The sequence below is a fragment of the Sturnira hondurensis genome, unplaced genomic scaffold (assembly GCF_014824575.4).
Source record: "Sturnira hondurensis isolate 20B ecotype Veracruz unplaced genomic scaffold, ASM1482457v3 Scaffold0016284, whole genome shotgun sequence".
Taxonomy (NCBI): Eukaryota; Metazoa; Chordata; class Mammalia; order Chiroptera; family Phyllostomidae; genus Sturnira; species Sturnira hondurensis.
The window spans coordinates 5,043,925-5,050,497 of NW_028088915.1; the positions used below are offsets into that span (position 1 = coordinate 5,043,925).

Here is a 6,573-nt window from a genome sequence, read left to right on the forward strand (position 1 = left end):
AATAAAATCAATAATGAAATGGTGGAATATTATAGAGCAAAGGAAATGAATAAACAACAGGTATACAGAAGAACTTGGCCGAATCTTAAAAATATCATATTGAACAAAGTCAGAAATAAAATAATATGTAGTACATGATTCCATTTTTACAAAGTCAAAAACTATATTTTGTACACATGCTTAAGTGCTAAAATTATGTAAAAGGCAGGTAAGGAAAACATGTGTGCATAGGTGCCAAAAACTATAAAGAAAGTCAGACAGTGGCTCCCTCTAGAGGAGACAAAGAGCATTGTGACAGGGTGGGGGTGTGGAAGATGGTGGAGCTCTGGAATGTTGGCAATTTCTAGTGTTTGACTTAAATGGTGACTAAACGGGAATTTGCTTTATAATATTTCATTAAACTGTACATTGATCTTTTATGTACTTTTATGCATGTGTTATATTTCATAACAAAAAAGAATGAACAATATTAAGTATTTCAATCCATGAAGCCAGATGAAAAATTGCTAGTTCCTAGTGATGTCACAGCCATCATAGGGTCGTAGTGCAATGCATTACTCACATGTCTGTGGTGATGCTGGTGTAAATAAACCCACTGTGCTGCCAGTGGGATAGAAGTGTAATTTAGGCAATTATGTACAGTGCGTAGTACTTAATAGTAATCAACTACGTCAATGGTTTGCATATTTACTCTACTATACTGTTTACTGTTGTTTTAGAGTGTACTCTTTCTACTTCTAAAAAAAAGTTTGTTGTAAAACAGTATGCTATTTTACACCAGCAGCAGCCTCATACCTCTTGTGTTCATTGCATCTCTTGATTGCATCATTTTCCCCTGCACTTGACCTAGTCATATGTTGTTTTTACAGTAACATAGGCTTGTAGCCTAGGAGCAATAGGCTGAACCATACAGCCTACACCATCCAGCTTTGTGTAAGTGCACTTTACGATGTTCACACAAAGACCGAGTGGCTCAAGGACATGTTTCTCAGATTGTCTCCCTGTTGTCAAGCAGCACACGACTGTATTAGGGTTCCTTCACCTGCACCTTACAGATAGATGGAACGCAGTCAGATCCTCTGGGTGCTGCCCATTTACTGGAACATCATGCAGGTGGACCAGTAGCAGCCCGTTTTTCATCTTTGAGCGCTTCTTCCACTGGGGAGAGAAGAGTGTGTATTCTGTCCACCACAGACTATCAGACATTGTACTGGCTGCTCTAAAGCATTAAACTAAAAGACATGACTCAGGCCATCAGAGAATTTATAATCTAGTGAGACATTTACAAACAACCAACTGGATAATGAATGATTAGCATTTTTGCTCAAGCTAGAAGCCCTGTGCTAGGAGTAGAGAAGTGTCCTGGCCTCAGGGAGTTTACAGTAAAGTGACTCAAGGATAAATAGCAAAATGGTCCATGGGCAACTTCTCAGTCAAAGCAAATATTGATTCAAACAGAAGCCTAAGTCTTGGTCTAACATGAGCAAAACTGGTATCGTGCTTTGAAAGTATATTACTGTACTGAATACACTGTTCAGAACCGTAGTGCTGTTTTTACTCACAGGGCTGCGCAATGCACACCCACCTTGGATGGTCCAGAGATGAGAGTCAGAGGGACTCTGCCCACCCACAGGCCTCCAGCCCAGCAGCATGCTCCCTCAGCCCTCTGTTTGCACTGTAGCGCCACTGGGTGTGGTGGTTGGCTGGGGAGTGGATGGGAAATCTGAGGTGGTGTTTTGATATTTTTCAGAATGAGTAAACTGATTACTTATAATACAGATCAGTGACACACAGAAGAGATAGGTGCATGTGTCAGTAAATCTTTCTATTTTTTCCTGTTTCATATGTAACTTTTCTTCGCTGTCACAACTTTCGAGGCTGAGCATTTAATAAAATCTTTTGAGAAACGAGCAGGTCAAAGACTTGAGGAAACATATGCCAATACCATTTAGCACATTTCCTGCCCACGCACACTTGCAAGCCAGCCATCTGCTCCTTGACAGCCAAGAATTTTTTTTGTCTGTTTTTCTATTACTATTTATCCCCCTTATACTTCACTCCCCCCTCATCCCCACACTGCTGTCCATGCCCATGAGTCCTTTTTCCTTTTTTCTCAACCCCTCCACCCCCAACCGCCCTCCACAGCTGCCATCCTACTCCCTATATATGAGTCTGTCTCTATTTTGCTTGTTCAGTTTGTTCATTAGATTCTCTATATGAGTGAAATCATATGGTATTTGTCTTTCTCTGACTGGCTTACTTCACTTAGCATAATGTTCTCCGGGTCTATCCATGCTGTTGCAAAGGACAAAATTTTCTTTTGTTTTGGTTGAGTAGTATTTCATTCTGTAAATGTCTCATAGTTGTCTTATACACTGATCTACTGATGAACACTTGGGTTGCCTTTGTATCTTGGCAATTGTACATAATGCTGCAATGAACATAGGGGTGCTTATGTTCTTTCAAATTAGTGTTTTGGGTTCCTTCAAATATATTCCCAGAAGTAGAATTGCTGGGTCAAAAGGCAGTTCCATTTTTAGTTTTCTGAGGAAATACCATCCTGTCTTCCACAGTGGCTGCACCAGTCTGCATTCTCACCAACAGTGCAAAAGGGTTCTCCTTTCTCCATATCCTCACCAGCACTTTTTGTTTGTTGATCTATTGGTGATACCCATGCTGACAGGTGTGAGGTGATATCTCATAGTGGTTTTAATTTGCATTTCTCTGATGATTCGTGATGGTGAGCATCATTTCATATGTCTATTGGCCATCTGTATGTCCTCTTTGCAGAAGTGTCTATTCAGGTTCTTTGACCATTTTTAATTGGGTTGTTTGGTTTTTTTGCCCTTGAGTTTTCTAAGTTCTTTACAAATTTTAGATATTAAATTCTTACCAGATTATGTTCTCCCATTCCATGTGTTATCTTTTTTAGTTTGTTGATATTTTCCTTTGCTGTGCAAAAACTTTTTAGTTTAAGTAGTCCCATTTGTTTATTTTTTCTTGTGTTTTCCTTGCCTGAGGAGATATATAAATAAAATATTGCTGTAAGCAGTGTCTAAGATTTTGTTGCCTATGTTTTCTTCTAAGATTTTTATGGGTTAAGCAGGTCTAACATTTAAATCTTTAATCTATTTTAGATTTATTCTTGTGTGTGGTGTTAGAAGGTGGTCTAGTTTCATTTTACTGCATATATCTGTTCAATTTTCCCAACACTATTTATTTATTTTAATTTTTTTTAAAGCATTCTTTATTTATTTATCTTTAGAGAGGAAGGAGAGAGGAAGAGAAACATCAATGTATGGTTGCCTTTCATGTGTCCCCTGCTGGGAGTTGACCTGCAGGGAACCGGCCTGCAACCCAGGCATGTGCCCTGACTGAGAATCGAATGGTGATCCTCTGGTTTGCAGGCCTGTGCTCAATCCACTGAGCTACACCAGCCAGGGCCCAACACTATTTATTGAATAAAATATCTTTAGCCCATTCTATGTGCTTGCTTCCTCTGTCAAATTGTAATTGACTATAAAGGTGTGGGTTTATTTCTGGGCTCTCTGTTCTGTTCCATGATCTATGTTTCTGTTTTTATGTCCATACTATGCTGTTTTGACTACTATAGCTTTACAGTATTGCTTGATGTTAGGTAGCATGATTCTTCCAACTTTGTTCTTCTTTCTCAGGATAGCTGTTGCTATGCACTGTCTTTTGTGGTTCCATATGAATTTTTGAAATATTTATTATAGCTCTGTGAAATACATCATTAGAATCTTGATAGGAATTGTGTTGAATCTATAGACATTTTAAGGATGTTAACTCTTCCTATCCATGAATACCATATGTGCTTCCAATTATTTGTATCTTCTTCAACTTCTTTCTTCAGTGTCTTATAATTTTCCAAGTACAGGTCTGTTACATCCTTGGTTAGGTTTATTCCTAGGTATTTTTTTGAAGCAATTGTGAATGAGATTGTTTTCTTAATTTTCCTTTCTGGTAGCTCATTATTGGCATGTAAAAATGCAACTGATTTGGATATTAATTTTATATCCTGCTACTTTGCTGAATTCATTTAATTCTAGTAGTTTCTTGGTGGAATCTTTAGGGTTCTCTATGTACGGTATCATGTTATCTGCAAATAAAGACATTTTTACTTCTTTTCCAATTTGGATGACTTTACCTTTTCTTTTTCTCTGATTGTTATGGCGAGGGTTTTCAATACTGTGCCGCATAAGAAAGGTGAAAGTGGACATCTGAGTCTTTTTCAATCATAAGGGGAATGCTTATAGTTTTTGTCTACTGAATATGATGTTGTCAGTGGGTTTGTCAACAGCCAAGTATTTACAGCCTCACTTTCTCCTCCTCACCAGGCCCTGCTTTGCCATGGAATTCAGCATTGTTTTCTCCTTCTCTGAATATGTACAGGATAGAATTGACTTCTAATCATTGTACTATTTCCTTCCATTTCAGCTATCATGACAAAGTTACTCTTATTCCTAAAAAGATTAGGTTATATCTGATTAATAACTTTCCACTTATGCAGCCTCTGTAGAATAAAAATCACTTCCTGATTTTTCTCCCGTCATTCTGAGACCCTCTTAGAAGGACTTAATATAATAATTCAGTAGAACAGTGTATATTAAGCCATTGGCATTTGGTCCTATTTTTTAAAAAGACTTTACATATTTAAAGACTATACTTTCAGGGATCATTTCTATAGTTTGTTACTAAAAGACTTTACATATTTACTTATGTTTAGAGAGATGAAAAGTGGAGAGAAAGATAGGGAGAGAAACATTGATGTGCAAGAAATATATCAATCAGTTGCCTCTTGAACACCCCCAACTTGGGGCCTGGCTTGCAACCCAGGCATGTGCCCTGACTGGGAATCGAACTGGCAACCTTTCGGTCTGTTGGCTGGCACTCAGTCCATTGAACCACACCAGTCAGGGCCAGTCCCATTTTTTTAAAACTGGCTTTTGTTCACAATTTGGAAAATAATCCATTGACCTAGAAAATCAGGACTAAGGACGAGAGATGTGAACACTCTCAAGTGTAGTCAGATCTATTCATGCTGTAACCAGAAAGCTCTCTGCTCTATGGAGGAAACCATCCCTCTCAATTTAGGACTGACATAGAGACCCTGAGTCTGGGGACCTTTATAGTAAACTTCCTCAATTCACATCACAAACCAGCTGGGAGACCCAAGACCCTGGACAAGGAACTGGCTTCCTTATCAATCCTCCCTTTTGCTGGAGCCCTAAGTTGCCAAGTCCCCGCTGGTTAAACCATTGGATCTTCATCATTTGGTCAAAGAGAAACCTCCTAAGTACAAGTTGCACTTACTGATACCACCCCCACTGCCCCTAATCCTAATGCAAATTGGCCAACAGCTCCTTACCACTTGGGAACACACTTGTAAACACCCCAAGTTCAGGTAGAACTTGTAATAAACTTGGAGACTCCTAATCTGACTTTTGGAGTTTTAAAGTAACAGGTCTCCTGAGGAAGACAAACCAGGACTTCCTACTTATACAACAAGGTGGTCCCGGTGCCAACAGCCAGGAATGGGCGAGGTGACTTCAGATGGGGTCTAACAGCACTCCGTTGTTGCAACTGAGAGGTCGGAGCATATGGGGAGCCTGTGAGGAGAAGGATGTGGAGGAGATCAGGGTCTGCAGGGTTAGCTGTCTCTTGAAGTGTCCCCTGCCCCATCTACCTGTGCGGCAGATAGGTGTGAAGGACTGGTCCCAGCACACAGCCATACCTTGTGGATGGGACAGTGGAGTCCAGATTGTTTGTGAGAAGAAGCCCCTGGGTCTCAAGGACACCCACACTTATGCTTAGAGGGTGTGGACACAGACTTCTGAAAAGGGGTATCCCTCTCTTGCTCTGTCACTCATCCAGACAGAAAAATAGGCTTCCTGAGGTGACAGGACCAGAAGATCATGGAGGTGGCTGTAGGAACCCATAGAGGTTACAAGAGTAAATTCCAAAATGTTGGGGGAACCTGGGACCTCACAATCAGAGTGTCCACCTCACTTTGTGCAAATCCACCCAGCTTTTCTGTAAAGCTATTGCTGGTGACATATTGCACTGCAAAATGTTCTCCCTCCAATCCAAGTCTTTGTACTCTGGGAATATGTACTAAGCAAAAATAGAAATGGTTATTTGTGACATTTTTTAAAAGAAATAATCTAAATGTCCAACCACAGGGAGAATAATTCAATAATTTATGGCAAATCATGCCATTCCGAAGGGTATAAAATGTTACTCACATAGTTTTTTGTGATGCGGGGAAAATACCCAATATAATATTAGGTGAACAAAGTAGCTCTCTTTTGGCAAACAAAATATATTGTCAATTATGAACCTAGTAAGGGTAGCCAAAAGGAAACGCTGCACAAATTTCCAATATTCCATCCACTGTGGTGTGTAGTAATTATAAGGAATTTTTTCTATTATATTCTGACTTTTCTAGAGTTTTTATAGAAATTGCTATAATTTCATAAATTACATTTATAATTGGAACAAAGGATATTTAAACCAGCTCTGATCATACCATCATTACCCGCTGCATCAAAA

At 39.4% G+C, this 6,573-nt stretch overlaps 1 pseudogene; it reads left to right on the plus strand.

The window, feature by feature from the left end:
- Positions 1-4,677: 4,677 nt before the first annotated feature.
- LOC119000868 (uncharacterized) lies at positions 4,678-4,772 on the plus strand (annotated as a pseudogene).
- Positions 4,773-6,573: the final 1,801 nt, after the last annotated feature.